The sequence below is a fragment of the Mya arenaria genome, chromosome 16, assembly GCF_026914265.1.
Source record: "Mya arenaria isolate MELC-2E11 chromosome 16, ASM2691426v1".
Classification (NCBI taxonomy): Eukaryota; Metazoa; Mollusca; class Bivalvia; order Myida; family Myidae; genus Mya; species Mya arenaria.
In genome coordinates, this window is record NC_069137.1 from 51,191,841 (window position 1) to 51,210,931 (window position 19,091).

At 39.4% G+C, this 19,091-nt stretch overlaps 2 long non-coding RNA genes across 2 annotated transcripts in view; both read left to right on the forward strand.

The window, feature by feature from the left end:
* Positions 1-15,236, forward strand: part of LOC128221924 (uncharacterized) — a 29,993-nt gene extending 14,757 nt beyond the window's left edge. Inside the window, exon 4 of the long non-coding RNA XR_008259030.1 lies at positions 15,130-15,236. This is a non-coding gene — a long non-coding RNA (uncharacterized LOC128221924). The remainder of the gene's footprint in view (positions 1-15,129) is intronic.
* A 2,501-nt stretch (positions 15,237-17,737) lies between these two features.
* The window catches only part of LOC128221925 (uncharacterized), a 1,357-nt gene continuing 3 nt past the window's right edge, over positions 17,738-19,091 (forward strand). Inside the window, exons 1-2 of the long non-coding RNA XR_008259031.1 lie at positions 17,738-17,905; positions 18,993-19,091. The exon at positions 18,993-19,091 is cut by the window's right edge and continues 3 nt beyond it. This is a non-coding gene — a long non-coding RNA (uncharacterized LOC128221925). The remainder of the gene's footprint in view (positions 17,906-18,992) is intronic.

Here is a 19,091-nt window from a genome sequence, read left to right on the forward strand (position 1 = left end):
GTAATACAGCGGTACTATTAACTGGTGTACACTAGCGTAATACAGCGGTACTATTAACTGGTGTACACTAGCGTAATACAGCGGTACTATTAACTGGTGTACACTAGGGTAATACAGCGGTACTATTGACTGATGTACACTAGCGTAATACAGCGACACTATTAACTGATGTACACTTGCGTAATACAGCGACACTATTAACTGATGTACACTAGCGTAATACAGCGACACTATTAACTGATGTACACTAGCGTAATACAGCGACACTATTAACTGATGTACACTAGCGTAATACAGCGACACTATTAACTGATGTGCACTAGCGTAATACAGCGGTACTATTAACTGATGTACACTAGCGTAATACAGCGACACTATTAACTGATGTACACTAGCGTAATACAGCGTAATACAGCGACACTATTAACTGGTGTACACTAGCGTAATACAGCGTTACTATTAACTGGTGTACACTAGCGTAATACAGCGACACTATTAACTGATGTACACTAGCGTAATACAGCGGTACTATTAACTGGTGTACACTAGCGTAATACAGCGACACTATTAACTGATGTACACTAGCGTAATACAGCGACACTATTAACTGATGTACACTAGCGTAATACAGCGGTACTATTAACTGATGTGCACTTGCGTAATACAGCGACACTATTAACTGATGTGCACTAGCGTAATACAGCGGTACTATTAACTGATGTACACTAGCGTAAAACAGCGGTACTATTAACTGATGTACACTAGCGTAATACAGCGACACTATTAACTGATGCACACTAGCGTAATACAGCGACACTATTAACTGATGTACACTAGCGTAATACAGCGGTACTATTAACTGATGTGCACTAGCGTAATACAGCGACACTATTAACTGATGTACACTAGCGTAATACAGCGGTACTATTAACTGATGTGCACTAGCGTAATACAGCGATACTATTAACTGATGCATACTAGCGTAATACAGCGATACTATTAACTGATGTGCACTTGCGTAATACAGCGGTACTATTAACTGATGTGCACTAGCGTAATACAGCGATACTATTAACTGATGTACACTAGCGTAATACAGCTGTACTAATAACTGATGTGCACTAGCGTAATACAGCGATACTATTAACTGATGCACACTAGCGTAATACAGCGATACTATTAACTGATGCACACTAGCGTAATACAGCGACACTATTAACTGATGCACACTAGCGTAATACAGCGGTACTATTAACTGATGTGCACTAGCGTAATACAGCGATACTATTAACTGATGTGCACTAGCGTAATACAGCGGTACTATTAACTGATGCACACTAGCGTAATACAGCGACACTATTAACTGATGTGCACTAGCGTAATACAGCGGTACTATTAACTGATGTGCACTAGCGTAATACAGCGATACTATTAACTGATGCACACTAGCGTAATACAGCGACACTATTAACTGATGTACACTAGCGTAATACAGCGGTACTATTAACTGATGTGCACTAGCGTAATACAGCGATACTATTAACTGATGTACACTAGCGTAATACAGCTGTACTATTAACTGATGTGCACTTGCGTAATACAGCGACACTATTAACTGATGTGCACTAGCATAATACAGCGATACTATTAACTGATGTACACTAGCGTAATACAGCGGTACTATTAACTGATGTACACTAGCGTAATACAGCGACACTATTAACTGATGTACACTAGCGTTATACAGCGACACTATTAACTGATGTGCACTAGCGTGATACAGCGACACTATTAACTGATGTACACTTGCGTAATACAGCGATAATATTTACTGATGTACACTAGCGTGATACAGCGATACTGTTTACTGATGTACACTAGCGTGATACAGCGATACTGTTTACTGGTGTACACTAGGGTGATACAGCTATACTGTTTACTGGTGTACACTAGCGTGATACAGCGATACTATTAACTGATGTACACTAGCGTAATACAGCGGTACTATTAACTGGTGTACACTAGCGTAATACTGCGGTACTATTAACTGGTGTACACTAGCGTAATACAGCGATACTATTAACTGATGTACACTTGCGTAATACAGCGGTACTATTAACTGATGTACACTTGCGTAATACAGCGACACTATTAACTGATGTGCATTAGCGTAATACAGCGGTACTATTAACTGTTGTACACTAGCGTAATACAGCGATACTATTAACTGATGTACACTAGCGTAATAAAGCGATACTATTAACTGATGTGAACTAGCGTAATACAGCGATACTATTAACTGATGTACACTAGCGTAATACAGCGACACTGTTAACTGATGTACACTAGCGTAATACAGCGATACTGTTAACTGATGTACACTAGCGTAATACAGCGATACTGTTAACTGATGTACACTAGCGTAATACAGCGATACTATTAACTGGTGTACACTAGCGTAATACAGCGACACTATTAACTGATGTACACTAGCGTAATACAGCGACACTATTAACTGATGTACACTAGCGTAATACAGCGATACTATTAACTGGTGTACACTAGCGTAATACAGCGATACTATTAACTGATGTACACTAGCGTAATACAGCGATACTATTAACTGATGTACACTAGCGTAATACAGCGGTACTATTAACTGATGTACACTAGCGTAATACAGCGACACTATTAACTGGTGTACACTAGCGTAATACAGCAATACTATTGACTGATGTACACTAGCGTAATACAGCGGTACTATTAACTGGTGTACACTAGCGTAATACAGCGATACTATTAACTGGTGTACACTAGCGTAATACAGCGATACTATTAACTGGTGTACACTAGCGTAATACAGCGATACTATTAACTGATGTACACTAGCGTAATACAGCGGCTCTATTAACTGATGTACACTAGCGTAATACAGCGATACTATTAACTGATGTACACTAGCGTAATACAGCGATACTATTAACTGATGTACACTAGCGTAATACAGCGGTACTATTAACTGATGTACACTTGCGTAATACAGCGGCACTATTAACTGATGTACACTAGCGTAATACAGCGATACTATTAACTGATGTACACTTGCGTAATACAGCGACACTATTAACTGGTGTACATACTGATGTACACTAGCGTAATACAGCGGTACTATTAACTGGTGTACACTAGCGTAATACAGCGGTACTATTAACTGGTGTACACTAGCGTAATACAGCGGTACTATTAACTGGTGTACACTAGCGTAATACAGCGACACTATTAACTGATGTACACTAGCGTAATACAGCGACACTATTAACTGATGTACACTAGCGTAATACAGCGGCACTATTAACTGGTGTACACTAGCGTAATACAGCTGTACTATTAACTGATGTACACTAGCGTAATACAGCTGTACTATTAACTGATGTACACTAGCGTAATACAGCGACACTATTAACTGATGCACACTAGCGTAATACAGCGACACTATTAACTGATGCACACTAGCGTAATACAGCGGTACTATTAACTGATGTACACTAGCGTAATACAGCGGTACTATTAACTGGTGTACACTAGCGTAATACAGCGGTACTATTAACTGATGTACACTAGCGTAATACAGCGACACTATTAACTGATGTACACTAGCGTAATACAGCGACACTATTAACTGATGTACACTAGCGTAATACAGCGACACTATTAACTGATGTACACTAGCGTAATACAGCGACACTATTAACTGGTGTACACTAGCGTAATACAGCTGTACTATTAACTGGTGTACACTAGCGTAATACAGCTGTACTATTAACTGATGTACACTAGCGTAATACAGCTGTACTATTGACTGATGTACACTAGCGTAATACAGCGACACTATTGACTGATGTACACTTGCGTAATACAGCGACACTATTAACTGATGTACACTAGCGTAATACAGCGGTACTATTAACTGATGTACACTAGCGTAATACAGCGACACTATTAACTGATGTGCACTAGCGTAATACAGCGGTACTATTAACTGATGTACACTAGCGTTATACAGCGATACTATTAAATGATGTACACTAGCGTTATACAGCGATACTATTAAATGATGTACACTAGCGTAATACAGCGACACTATTAACTGATGTACACTAGCGTAATACAGCGGTACTATTAACTGATGTACACTAGCGTAATACAGCGACACTATTAACTGATGTACACTAGCGTAATACAGCGACACTATTAACTGATGTGCATTAGCGTAATACAGCGACACTATTAACTGATGTACACTAGCGTAATACAGCGGTACTATTAACTGTTGTACACTAGCGTAATACAACGACACTATTAACTGATGTACACTAGCGTAATACAGCGATACTATTAACTGATGTGCACTAGCGTAATACAGCGACACTATTTACAGGTGTACACTAGCGTAATACAGCGACACTATTAACTGGTGTACACTAGCGTAATACAGCGGTACTATTAACTGGTGTACACTAGCGTAATACAGCGACACTATTTACTGGTGTACACTAGCGTAATACAGCGACACAATTAACTGATGTACACTAGCGTAATACAGCGGTACTATTAACTGATGTACACTAGCGTAATACAGCGACACTATTAACTGGTGTACACTAGCGTAATACAGCGGTACTATTAACTGATGTGCACTAGCGTAATACAGCGACACTATTAACTGGTGTACACTAGCGTAATACAGCGACACTATTAACTGATGTACACTAGCGTAATACAGCGACACTATTAACTGGTGTACACTAGCGTAATACAGCGACACTATTTACTGGTGTACACTAGCGTAATACAGCGACACTATTAACTTATGTACACTAGCGTAATACAGCGGTACTATTAACTGATGTGCACTTGCGTAATACAGCGACACTATTAACTGATGTACACTAGCGTAATACAGCGATACTATTAACTGATGTACACTAGCGTAATACAGCGGTACTATTAACTGATGTACACTAGCGTAATACAGCGATACTATTAACTGATGTACACTAGCGTAATACAGCGATACTATTAACTGATGTGCACTAGCGTAATACAGCGACACTATTAACTGGTGTACACTAGCGTAATACAGCGACACTATTAACTGATGTACACTAGCGTAATACAGCGACACTATTAACTGGTGTACACTAGCGTAATACAGCGGTACTATTAACTGATGTACACTAGCGTAATACAGCGACACTATTAACTGGTGTACACTAGCGTAATACAGCGATACTATTGATTGATGTACACTAGCGTAATACAGCGGTACTATTAACTGGTGTACACTAGCGTAATACAGCGATACTATTAACTGATGTACACTAGCGTAATACAGCGACACTATTTACTGATGTACACTAGCGTAATACAGCGAGACTATTAACTGATGTACACTAGCGTAATACAGCGACACTATTTACTGATGTACACTAGCGTAATACAGCGGTACTATTAACTGGTGTGCACTAGCGTAATACAGCGATACTATTAACTGATGTACACTAGCGTAATTCAGCGGTACTATTAACTGGTGTACACTAGCCTAATACAGCGGTACTATTAACTGATGTACACTAGCGTAATACAGCGATACTATTAACTGATGTACACTAGCGTAATACAGCGATACTATTAACTGATGCACACTAGCGTAATACAGCGGTACTATTAACTGATGTGCAATAGCGTAATACAGCGACACTATTTACTGGTGTACACTAGCGTAATACAGCGATACTATTAACTGATGTGCACTAGCGTAATACAGCTGTACTATTAACTGGTGTACACTAGCGTAATACAGCTGTACTATTAACTGGTGTACACTAGCGTAATACAGCGACACTATTAACTGATGTACACTAGCGTAATACAGCGACACTATTAACTGATGTGCACTAGCGTAATACAGCGACACTATTTACTGGTGTACACTAGCGTAATACAGCGGTACTATTAACTGATGCACACTAGCGTAATACAGCTGTACTATTAACTGATGTGCACTAGCGTAATACAGCGATACTATTAACTGATGCACACTAGCGTGATACAGCGATACTATTAACTGATGCACACTAGCGTAATACAGCGGTACTATTAACTGATGTGCACTAGCGTAATACAGCGATACTATTAACTGATGTACACTAGCGTGATACAGCGATACTATTAACTGATGTACACTAGCGTAATACAGCGATACTATTAACTGATGTGCACTAGCGTGATACAGCGATACTATTAACTGATGTACACTAGCGTAATACAGCGGTACTATTAACTGATGTGCACTAGCGTAATACAGCGATACTATTAACTGATGTACACTAGCGTGATACAGCGGTACTATTAACTGATGTACACTAGCGTGATACAGCGATACTATTAACTGATGTACACTAGCGTAATACAGCGGTACTATTAACTGATGTGCACTAGCGTAATACAGCGATACTATTAACTGATGTACACTAGCGTGATACAGCGATACTATTAACTGATGTACACTAGCGTAATACAGCGATACTATTGACTGATGTACACTAGCGTAATACAGCGATACTATTAACTGGTGTACACTAGCGTAATACAGCGGTACTATTAACTGGTGTACACTAGCGTAATACAGCGGTACTATTTACTGATGTACACTAGCGTAATACAGCGACACTATTAACTGATGTGCACTAGCGTAATACAGCGATACTATTAACTGATGTACACTAGCGTAATACAGCGGTACTATTAACTGGTGTACACTAGCGTAATACAGCGACACTATTAACTGATGTACACTAGCGTAATACAGCGATACTATTAACTGATGTACACTAGCGCAATACAGCGACACTATTAACTGATGTACACTAGCGTAATACAGCGACACTATTAACTGATGTACACTAGCGTAATACAGCGATACTATTAACTGATGTACACTAGCGTGATACAGCGATACTATTAACTGATGTACACTAGCGTAATACAGCGATACTATTAACTGGTGTACACTAGCGTAATACAGCGGTACTATTAACTGATGTGCACTAGCGTAATACAGCGGTACTATTTACTGATGTACACTAGCGTAATACAGCGACACTATTAACTGATGTACACTAGCGTAATACAGCGGTACTATTAACTGATGTACACTAGCGTAATACAGCGACACTATTAACTGATGCACACTAGCGTAATACAGCGGTACTATTAACTGGTGTACACTAGCGTAATACAGCGACACTATTAACTGATGTACACTAGCGTAATACAGCGATACTATTAACTGATGTGCACTAGCGTAATACAGCGATACTATTAACTGATGTGCACTAGCGTAATACAGCGACACTATTTACTGGTGTACACTAGCGTAATACAGCGATACTATTAACTGATGTACACTAGCGTGATACAGCGATACTATTAACTGATGTACACTAGCGTAATACAGCGATACTATTAACTGATGTGCACTAGCGTAATACAGCGACACTATTTACTGGTGTACACTAGCGTAATACAGCGATACTATTAACTGATGTGCACTAGCGTAATACAGCTGTACTATTTACTGATTAGCGTAATACAGCGACACTATTAACTGATGTGCATTAGCGTAATACAGCGACACTATTAACTGATGTACACTAGCGTAATACAGCGACACTATTAACTGATGTACACTAGCGTAATACAGCGACACTATTAACTGATGTACACTAGCGTAATACAGCGGCACTATTAACTGATGTACACTAGCGTAATACAGCGGTACTATTAACTGATGTACACTAGCGTAATACAGCGACACTATTTACTGATGTACACTAGCGTAATACAGCGGTACTATTAACTGATGTACACTAGCGAAATACAGCGGTACTATTAACTGATGTGCACTAGCGTAATACAGCGGTACTATTAACTGATGTACACTAGCGTAATACAGCGGTACTATTAACTGATGTACACTAGCGAAATACAGCGACACTATTAACTGATGCACACTAGCGTAATACAGCGATACTATTAACTGGTGTACACTAGCGTAATACAGCGGTACTATTAACTGGTGTACACTAGCGTAATACAGCGGCACTATTAACTGATGCACACTAGCGTAATACACCGATACTATTAACTGGTGTACACTAGCGTAATACAGCGGCACTATTGACTGATGTACACTAGCGTAATACAGCAATACTATTAACTGGTGTACACTAGCGTAATACAGCGGTACTATTAACTGATGCACACTAGCGTAATACAGCGACACTATTAACTGATGTACACTAGCGTAATACAGCGACACTATTAACTGATGTACACTAGCGTAATACAGCGATACTATTAACTGATGTACACTAGCGTAATACAGCGATACTATTAACTGATGTACACTAGCGTAATACAGCGACACTATTAACTGATGTACACTAGCGTAATACAGCGACACTATTAACTGATGTACACTAGCGAAATACAGCGACACTATTAACTGATGCACACTAGCGTAATACAGCGACACTATTAACTGATGTACACTAGCGTAATACAGCGGCTCTTTTAACTGATGTACACTAGCGTAATACAGCGGCTCTATTAACTGATGTACACTAGCGTAATACAGCGACACTATTAACTGATGCACACTAGCGTAATACAGCGACACTATTTACTGATGTACACTAGCGTAATACAGCGGCTCTATTAACTGATGTACACTAGCGTAATACAGCGATACTATTAACTGATGCACACTAGCGTAATACAGCGGTACTATTAACTGATGTACACTAGCGTAATACAGCGGTACTATTAACTGGTGTACACTAGCGTAATACAGCGGTACTATTAACTGGTGTACACTAGCGTAATACAGCGGTACTATTAACTGGTGTACACTAGCTTAATACAGCGACACTATTAACTGATGTACACTAGCGTAATACAGCGGTACTATTAACTGATGTACACTAGCGTAATACAGCGGTACTATTAACTGATGTACACTAGCGTAATACAGCGGTACTATTAACTGATGTACACTAGCGTAATACAGCGGTACTATTAACTGATGTACACTAGCGAAATACAGCGACACTATTAACTGATGCACACTAGCGTAATACAGCGATACTATTAACTGATGTACACTAGCGTAATACAGCGACACTATTAACTGGTGTACACTAGCGTAATACAGCGGTACTATTAACTGATGCACACTAGCGTAATACAGCGATACTATTAACTGATGCACACTAGCGTAATACAGCGATACTATTAACTGATGCACACTAGCGTAATACAGCGGTACTATTAACTGATGTACACTAGCGTAATACAGCGATACTATTAACTGATGCACACTAGCGTAATACAGCGGTACTATTAACTGATGTACACTAGCGTAATACAGCGATACTATTAACTGATGCACACTAGCGCAATACAGCGATACTATTAACTGGTGTACACTAGCGTAATACAGCGACACTATTAACTGATGCACACTAGCGTAATACAGCGATACTATTAACTGATGCACACTAGCGTAATACAGCGGTACTATTAACTGATGTACACTAGCGTAATACAGCGGTACTATTAACTGGTGTACACTAGCGTAATACAGCGGTACTATTAACTGATGTACACTAGCGTAATACAGCGGTACTATTAACTGGTGCACACTAGCGTAATACAGCGGTACTATTAACTGATGTACACTAGCGTAATACAGCGGCACTATTGACTGATGTGCACTAGCGTAATACAGCGGTTCTATTAACTGATGTACACTAGCGTAATACAGCGGTACTATTAACTGGTGTACACTAGCGTAATACAGCGGTACTATTAACTGGTGTACACTAGCGTAATACAGCGGTACTATTAACTGGTGCACACTAGCGTAATACAGCGGTACTATTAACTGATGTACACTAGCGTAATACAGCGGCACTATTGACTGATGTACACTAGCGTAATACAGCGACACTATTAACTGATGTACACTAGCGTAATACAGCGGTACTATTAACTGATGTACACTAGCGTAATACAGCGACACTATTAACTGATGTACACTAGCGTAATACAGCGATACTATTAACTGATGCACACTAGCGTAATACAGCGGTACTATTAACTGATGTACACTAGCGTAATACAGCGAGACTATTAACTGATGTACACTAGCGTAATACAGCGAGACTATTAACTGGTGCACACTAGCGTAATACAGCGGTACTATTAACTGATGCACACTAGCGTAATACAGCGGTACTATTAACTGATGTACACTAGCGTAATACAGCGATAGTATTAACTGGTGCACACTAGCGTAATACAGCGGTACTATTAACTGATGTACACTAGCGTAATACAGCGACACTATTAACTGATGCACACTAGCGTAATACAGCGATACTATTAACTGATGCACACTAGCGTAATACAGCGGTACTATTAACTGATGTACACTAGCGTAATACAGCGGTACTATTAACTGGTGTACACTAGCGTAATACAGCGGTACTATTAACTGGTGTACACTAGCGTAATACAGCGACACTATTAACTGATGCACACTAGCGTAATACAGCGGCACTATTAACTGATGCACACTAGCGTAATACAGCGGCACTATTAACTGATGTACACTAGCGTAATACAGCGGCACTATTAACTGATGTACACTAGCGTAATACAGCGGCACTATTAACTGATGTACACTAGCGTAATACAGCGGCACTATTAACTGATGTACACTAGCGTAATACAGTGGTACTATTTACTGATGTACACTAGCGTAATACAGCGGTACTATTTACTGATGTACACTAGCGTAATACAGCGACACTCTTAACTGATGTACACTAGCGTAATACAGCGGTACTATTAACTGATGTACACTAGCGTAATACAGCGGCACTATTAACTGATGCACACTAGCGTAATACAGCGACACTATTAACTGGTGTACACTAGCGTAATACAGCGATACTATTGACTGATGTACACTAGCGTAATACAGCGATACTATTAACTGATGCACACTAGCGTAATACAGCGGTACTATTAACTGATGTACACTAGCGTAATACAGCGGTACTATTAACTGATGTACACTAGCGTAATACAGCGGTACTATTAACTGATGTACACTAGCGTAATACAGCGGCACTATTAACTGATCCACACTAGCGTAATACAGCGGCACTATTAACTGATGTACACTAGCGTAATACAGCGGCACTATTAACTGATGTACACTAGCGTAATACAGCGACACTATTAACTGGTGCACACTAGCGTAATACAGCGACACTATTAACTGGTGTACACTAGCGTAATACAGCGATACTATTGACTGATGTACACTAGCGTAATACAGCGACACTATTGACTGATGTGCACTAGCGTAATACAGCGGTTCTATTAACTGATGTACACTAGCGTAATACAGCGGTACTATTAACTGGTGTACACTAGCGTAATACAGCGGTACTATTAACTGGTGTACACTAGCGTAATACAGCGGTACTATTAACTGGTGTACACTAGCGTAATACAGCGGTACTATTAACTGGTGCACACTAGCGTAATACAGCGGCACTATTAACTGATGTACACTAGCGTAATACAGCGGCACTATTGACTGATGTACACTAGCGTAATACAGCGACACTATTAATTGATGTACACTAGCGTAATACAGCGGTACTATTAACTGATGTACACTAGCGTAATACAGCGACACTATTAACTGATGTACACTAGCGTAATACAGCGATACTATTAACTGATGCACACTAGCGTAATACAGCGGTACTATTAACTGATGTACACTAGCGTAATACAGCGACACTATTAACTGGTGCACACTAGCGTAATACAGCGATACTATTAACTGATGCACACTAGCGTAATACAGCGGTACTATTAACTGATGTACACTAGCGTAATACAGCGATACTATTAACTGGTGCACACTAGCGTAATACAGCGGTACTATTAACTGATGTACACTAGCGTAATACAGCGACACTATTAACTGATGCACACTAGCGTAATACAGCGATACTATTAACTGATGCACACTAGCGTAATACAGCGGTACTATTAACTGATGTACACTAGCGTAATACAGCGGTACTATTAACTGGTGTACACTAGCGTAATACAGCGGTACTATTAACTGATGCACACTAGCGTAATACAGCGGCACTATTAACTGATGCACACTAGCGTAATACAGCGGTACTATTAACTGATGTACACTAGCGTAATACAGCGGCACTATTAACTGATGTACACTAGCGTAATACAGCGGTACTATTTACTGATGTACACTAGCGTAATACAGCGACACTCTTAACTGATGTACACTAGCGTAATACAGCGGTACTATTAACTGATGTACACTAGCGTAATACAGCGGCACTATTAACTGATGCACACTAGCGTAATACAGCGACACTATTAACTGGTGTACACTAGCGTAATACAGCGATACTATTGACTGATGTACACTAGCGTAATACAGCGGCACTATTAACTGGTGTACACTAGCGTAATACAGCGATACTATTAACTGATGTACACTAGCGTAATACAGCGATACTATTAACTGATGTACACTAGCGTAATACAGCGATAATATTTACTGGTGTACACTAGCGTAATACAGCGATACTATTAACTGATGTACACTAGCGTAATACAGCGACACTATTTACTGGTGTACACTAGCGTAATACAGCGATACTATTAACTGATGTACACTAGCGTAATACAGCGGTACTATTAACTGATGTACACTAGCGTAATACAGCGATACTATTAACTGATGTACACTTGCGTAATACAGCGATACTATTAACTGATGTACACTAGCGTAATACAGCGATATTATTAACTGATGTACACTTGCGTAATACAGCGATACTATTAACTGATGTACACTAGCGTAATACAGCGGTACTATTAACTGATGTACACTAGCGTAATACAGCGACACTATTAACTGATGTACACTAGCGTAATACAGCGACACTATTAACTGATGCACACTAGCGTAATACAGCGATACTATTTACTGATGCACACTAGCGTAATACAGCGGTACTATTAACTGGTGTACACTAGCGTAATACAGCGACACTATTAACTGATGTGCACTTGCGTGATACAGCGACACTATTAACTGATGTACACTAGCGTAATACAGCGGTACTATTAACTGATGTGCACTAGCGTAATACAGCGACACTATTAACTGATGTACACTAGCGTAATACAGCGGTACTATTAACTGATGTACACTAGCGTAATACAGCGACACTATTAACTGATGTGCACTAGCGTAATACAGCGACACTATTAACTGATGTACACTAGCGTAATACAGCGACACTATTAACTGATGTGCACTAGCGTAATACAGCGACACTATTAACTGATGTACACTAGCGTAATACAGCGACACTATTAACTGATGTGCACTAGCGTAATACAGCGGTACTATTAACTGGTGTACACTAGCGTAATACAGCGATACTATTAACTGATGTACACTAGCGTAATACAGCGACACTATTAACTGATGTACACTAGCGTAATACAGCCTGTACTATTAACTGGTGTACACTAGCGTAATACAGCTGTACTATTAACTGATGTGCACTAGCGTAATACAGTGGTACTATTAACTGATGTACACTAGCGTAATACAGCGGTACTATTAACTGGTGTACACTAGCGTAATACAGCGGTACTATTGTGCACTAGCGTAATACAGCGACACTATTAACTGGTGTACACTAGCGTAATACAGCGGTACTATTAACTGGTGTACACTAGCGTAATACAGCGGTACTATTAACTGATGTACACTAGCGTAATACAGCGATACTATTAACTGGTGTACACTAGCGTGATACAGCGATACTATTAACTGGTGTACACTAGCGTAATACAGCGGTACTATTAACTGATGTGCACAAGCGTAATACAGCGATACTATTAACTGGTGTACACTAGCGTGATACAGCGATACTATTAACTGGTGTACACTAGCGTAATACAGCGATACTATTAACTGGTGTACACTAGCGTAATACAGCGATACTATTTACTGGCGTACACTAGTGTAATACAGCGACTCTATGCACTGATGTACACTAGCGTTATAAAGCGATACCATCTACTGATGTACATTATCGTTATACAGCGACACTATGCACTGATGTACTCTAGCGTTAAACAGCAATACTATGTACTAAGGTACACTAGCGTAATAAAGTGATACTATTTTCTGATGTACACTAGCCTAATTAAGCAATACTTACTGATGTACACTAGCGTAATAAAGCGACACTAGTGACGCAATGCAGTTTGGAAATCTATTTTACGTATTATTAATGAACAAAACTCTTTTAAACAATGTCAAACTTACCTGTTACATCATAATATTTTAGAACAATTCATACTTATGGACAATATTGCCAATTACTGCCAATTGGTTGATTTATTTGTGTGGTTAAAGTAAGCCAAACATGTATCGATTGGTCAATATGTATCCAACATAAAATATTATTTACCGATCAAATTATTCAAATATGCAAACTAGCTTACAGAAAATATTTGGACTACTTATTATGCAACGGTAACCACGCCCCCCGGTCCGTGGAATAGCGTGGACTTGGACTTTCGGTCCAGCCAACCCGCCCTGCGGGGACAAACTGCTGGTAAAAGCCCTGCCAAAATTCCCTTCATCCTAGGGACATCCTAGGTTAGGCCCATTCCCGCTATTTGTGGCGCGAAAACAAAACCACCTCAGTCACGCGGCACGTCGGGGCCACGTGGAAGAAAAAAAACATGCTCATTTCCCCCGCTATCCCCGGTACACCCCCTGACATTGGGAGGGGGACGTGGTTATAATTTGACTGATGCATTAAGGTTTTATACAATTGGCTGTTGTTGATCAGCGTCTGAGTAGGTAAGCTATCATAATGTCATTGTGAGTTGAACATAATAGATTTTCGACAGGTACATGCTATGATCTTCTGGACTGCAGTACAACAGGCGCACAAGAATATTTCTGTTCCAACCCCAATGACGCCGTAAAATACTGCAGGAAAACGTGTGGAAAATGCGGTAAGCTTTAACACTGCGAATACCGTCCCTCTTGGCACGATAATGTACGTGACACTATTGTTTAATTTAAGAAAAGACGATTCATCCCATTATATATAATTATGCTCTCTCTACGGAAATAGCTCAAAATTAGCAATATTATTATGAATAAAATAATTTACGCAATTTTCAAAGTGAAAAACTAACTGACTTAACTAAAATAAAAAAAAATATATAATTGGACTTTTTGAATGCCGTCACGTGATTATGCGTGGTGACAGTGATTTATGTATACCCCAAAGGGAAGAAACCGCTGAGTGGGGTTAGGGAGTCAACAATGGAGCCGTGTTATTAGTTTAATTACTTACTTAGTTCTATTTGATAATGGTTTTTTACTCTTTAGATGCCAATTGTAGAAACTGTTGTTGTTGTTTTTTTTATAAATTGAAAGAATTAGTAAAAAATTGATTGGTTAATATTTATCCAAAAATGACTATTGACATATCAAAATGCTTTTATGTGAGGTGTGCAGCTGTATATGAGTCTTACCCTCTTCCTTATCAGACAGATTCGATGTTACCAGCTGTATATTTATATTGTATTCCCATTTCCGGACAGATGCGAGAAGTTATCAGCCTGATATGTGTCTCATTTTAGTTATTTTTGACAGATCTAAAAAGTTAGCAGCTGTATATCAAAACTATCTTCTTTCGTTTTGGCATATGCAAAAAATAGCAGCTGTATATTTATATTACGTTCTTCTGTATGAGACGAATAAACGAAGTAAATTGTTTACTAATCCTATGTACTTTTATTTCAGACAGATTCGAGTCGTTAGCAGCTGTATTTTATTTAAGCTTCTCCCTTTCTGTCAGATGAGAGAAGTTCGCAACTGTAAATCATTCTCACTTACTCCCTTTCTGTCACATGCGAGAAGTTAGCAGTGTATATTATTCTTCCTTACTGCCTTTCGGACAGATGCGAGAAGTCATTAGCAGTACATTATTCTTCCTACCTGCCTTTCGGACAGATGCGAGAAGTCATTAGCTGTATATTATTCTTACCTACTCGCTTTCGGACAGATTCGACAAGTTAGCAGCTGTACATTATTCTTACCTACTCGCTTTCGGACAGATGCGAGAAGTTAGCAGCTGTAAATTATTCTTACCTACTCGCTTTCGGACAGATGAGACAAGTCATTAGCTGTATACTATTCTTACCAACTCGCTTTGGGACAGATGCGAGAAGTCATTAGCTGTATATTATTCTTACCTACTCGCTTTCGTACAGATGCGAGAAGTTAGCAGCTGTATACTATTCTTACCAACTCGCTTTCGGACGGATGCGAGAAGTCATTAGCTGTATAGTATTCTTATCTCCTCGCTTTCGGACAGATGCGAGAAGTTAGCAGCTGTATATTATTCTTACTTACTCCATTTCGGACAGATGCGAGATGTTAGCAGCTGTATACTATTCTTACCTACACCATTTCGGACAGATGCTAGATGTTAGCAGCTGTATACTATTCTTACCTACACCATTTCGGACAGATGCGAGATGTTAGCAGCTGTATACTATTCTTACCCTCCCTTTCGGACAGATGCTAGATGTTGGCAGCTGTATACTATTCTTACCTACTCCATTTCGGACAGATGCGAGAAGTTAGCTCCTGTATATCATTATTCTTTTCTGCCTTCGCGAATGATGTGAGAAGTTAGCTTGTATACTATTCCTCTCTTCTGCCTTTTGGACTGTTGCGAGAATTTAGCAGCTGTATAATAATCTTACCACTTTTTTTAGACAGATGCGAGAAATTAGCAGCTGTATATTATTCTTATCCTCTTTTTTAGACAGATGCGAGAAGTTAGCTCCTGTATATTATTCTTATCTTCTGCCTTTTTGACTGGTGCGAGAAGTTAGTAACTGTGTATTAATTCTATCCTCTTCCATAGCAGACAATTCGAGAAGATAGCAGCTGTATATTTATCTTTTCTGCTTCCTTATCAGATCGAAACGAGAAGCTAACAGCTGTATATCAATATTTTCTCCTTCCTTTTAATTAACATAAGTTAGCTCAAATAATGTAGACTAATCTTACCGTCTACCATTTTGACTGACGAGAAAATATAGCATCTGTTTATTATTCTTACAATATTTCTGTTTGACTGTTGCGAGAAGTTAGCAGCAGTTTATTAATATTATAGTCTGCTTTTTTGATAAACGCGAGAAGTTAGAAGTAGTATACTTATCTTATATTCGTACTGTCGGTGGGATGCGAGGAGGTCGCAGTTGTACATTTATCTTGACTGTTTTCTTTAGGAATGATGTGAGGAAAATGCAGCAGTATATTAATTTTAGCTTCTGCCTTTTTAAATAATGTGAGGAGTTATAGCTGTAGAGTATTCTTATCTTCTACCCCTTTTTTTCTGCCTTTAAACTGATGCGAGAAGTAAAGCTCTGTATATATATCTAATATTCTTTCATATCAGGCGAGCCCCAGGTCGCACCAAACCTGAACATGTGCGGCGATCCTGTCGACGCCATCAGCAAATGCGAGGATTTGGATCGAGAACTGTGTATTTGTAAAGACGAGAGTATTAAAGCGATTTGCCACGGCTACTGTAGTGATACTTGTACCGGGTTTATTCGAAACAAGACGATAAGTCAAACCTGTCACGTGATACCTGATGTAAGTATGTGGGTTTTTTTGTTAAAGCAGAAATTTAGAGACGCTTATTGATAATGTTTACTTCTTTAGAGCACTACATTATCCACTTGTGTGCATTGTTATATACACGATACGCCTGTAGTTGATATGAAAAGGACACAAGTAACATTTGAAAACCACGTGATGCGAGTTCGAATAGTTCAGCATATACTCTGTTATTTTATATGTATCTAAATGTGAACAAAGCTTAAAACCTGAATCACGCTCACGTCCATTTTCTTGGTTATCACCGGATTCGTTACATAAATACAAATTTGTTATTTTTTGCTGTTTTACATGAAATGTATCAATTTGTCTTTCATTGTCAATAGCGTAACATTAAAATGGCTGTCCCTTGAGATTCTGAAGTGTAACACTCGGCTTATCGGCCTCAGCAATCGTTCAGATGTCACCCGCTCCACCTCGGGGGAACACTTTTAACGGTTACCCAAATTACCGGTTACCCAAATTACCATAAAATAAACTGGTTACTGATGTTTGTTTCGATAGACCATAACGAAGAAAATGTTAACGAATTCTAGTCACAATGGTGTATCGTTGGCGTATTTCAATAATCTTTTTCTGCTATATTGAAATAACGATTTTCGGGGAGTGGGCGCGGGGCCGCGCCGTGATCCCATAGGGGCAGTCAATACCTCTGGGTGTGTGTGTGTAAGCTTATTTATACTCGCACTCGGGCCTTGTCCGTTCGGCGAGTGCTCCGTTAAGATTGTTAGTAGTTTTAGGTTTTTGGAGCATCGTGCACAGACATAATGTAACCCTGGTTAGAGCTAACCTGGTTCTTTAACGTGCACCAGTGTATAGCACTGTCACACGGGACCCCCATTTAACGTCCCTCTCGGAAGATGATTAGTATTTTTTTTAGTGGCGCGGCGGGGAATCGAACCTGCGACCTCTGGATTGATAGTCAAGTGTGTTACCAATAGACAACGGATCCGCCATAATACCCCTGCTTTCTCCAGATTGGTTATGTATTGTCGGATCGTACCGCTTGCACCTGTACTAAGAGCCAGGACAAATTTTCAACTTCCATTTCACTTATTTTCAGGCGACTGGAAAGAGGGCTCTTTTAACAAGGCTAATACACTGAAAGACATTTTAGATTACATGTACTCTACCTTGGAGAAAATAAAACAGTTGATTTTTA